Raw genomic sequence first — 1831 nt, forward strand, 5'->3', positions numbered from 1 at the left:
TTAAAGTGAGGAGGTTTCTTTTAAACCAAAATGAGTATATCAATCACAGTAAACTATTAGCCTTGTCAACCTTGGGTGGAATTAAAGTGTTGAATCGCATTTGATGTCTAGCATGAATATCGCTATTGAAATAAATTAGTCTTGCAAATGTGATCTTATAATTTATCATTCATTTTTTCATCGAGTTCGTATCTGTGGTCATTCCTTACATATCAATTTCATGCAGGTCAACTTCAGGAATTCAGAGAACAAAACAAAAAGGCAATGCCCCCTTTTCAAGTAGAAAATAACATTGTTTAAGGAAAGAAGTTTGAAGGAAATAATTGTGCAGGTGTGTTCCTAGTTCATTGACTAATTTTTTTATGTGTGTAAATGTGACATCAGATATAAAATTTGTCAAAATAGTTTATCACAGAACCCAAAATAACCCTTATGGGCAATTCCATAGGTTGGTGGACATGAGCTCAATGTGTCTTTGTACATATAGCCCATCTGAACAGTAACGTGAGTAACCACTTTATCTGCACCCCTAGTAAAAACCATGTGTTCTTTATTTTTTTAATTACATACAAATTTGTCTCCCTAATATACTTCTTTGAAATGGATATAATCAACTTTCATAAAAGCCTTGTATGAGGACACTTTTCACTTATGTCCACTTTTCATTTTATGCATGTCCAAATCATGTAACATGAGTAACCGACACATTTCAAAGATTTGCCAGTAGCATAATGAAATTTCCCAAGTTTTGTTTATATAGAAAGGATAGTCAGACTACGTACTATGTTGTGATAAAGAGATGTTTAGTTCCTATCAATAATAATGGAGTTACAGCTCCAAGTATGAGTCAAGGTGTCTCCAAATGTAACGTGGGTAACCGTGGAATAGCCCTTATGACATCTGAAAAAGAAATTTCGCCTATTTTCAAACTCATCCAAATTGATGTGTAACTTGATGCATACAGAAGTTGGTTGATTATAGTGTAGGAACAGTCCTACTCCAAACCATTCAAGAGCTAGCTTTTTATTCCATTTGATTAATTAATTCCTTTCACTGTTAGTCATTCATTCATTCATTTTTTAATGGGGAGGGGTATTATTTTTGTCTAATTCTTAAAGTATTTCTATCATCTGTTTATCATTTAGCACTTGAGGGCAGTTTCATCATTGATATAATTCCAGAGGTAGACCTTAGTTTTATATTACAATTTCCTGTTAAACCTTTGACTCGTCATAGATACATGGTGTATTTTGATGACAAAATAAAACACAAATAAAAATAAGGGTTCATTTTCATCCATATCTATGAACTATAAATGCTTAATCAAATTGCAGAATATCATTCTTATAACTTGCCACTGATCAATAGGGTTATGAAATGAGGCCGAAATGTTTGTTTCCACATCATCTCTACCAGAAATCTCTCTACATCACTTTCTCTTAATCACTGCTAATATAACAATAAGAATTCACACTTGATCGTAATCATTTCTTACTAAACCAGATTTTATGACTTCAGAAGATCACTTTATATGAACAACTTTCTACACAAAAATAGAATTGTTTAACAACAGAACATTTGTACAGATTTGAAAAATAATTTCATTATAAGTTTTTTTAGCAATACAATAGAACATTGAAATAGTGACACAGTTGATATTAAGCATGAAATTATTATTGTTATTTGATATAAAATAAACATGTGTATAACTCAGCAATTTAACAATATATGTGCTTATTCTTTTTGATGTGCTTTAAGTTTAACATGATTTATTGCTCAATAGCATACACTGAGCATATTGTCTGATATCTTTGAAGAAATAAGATGAATG

Source organism: Lytechinus pictus, chromosome 7 (genome assembly GCF_037042905.1).
Source record: "Lytechinus pictus isolate F3 Inbred chromosome 7, Lp3.0, whole genome shotgun sequence".
Lineage (NCBI taxonomy): Eukaryota > Metazoa > Echinodermata > Echinoidea > Temnopleuroida > Toxopneustidae > Lytechinus > Lytechinus pictus.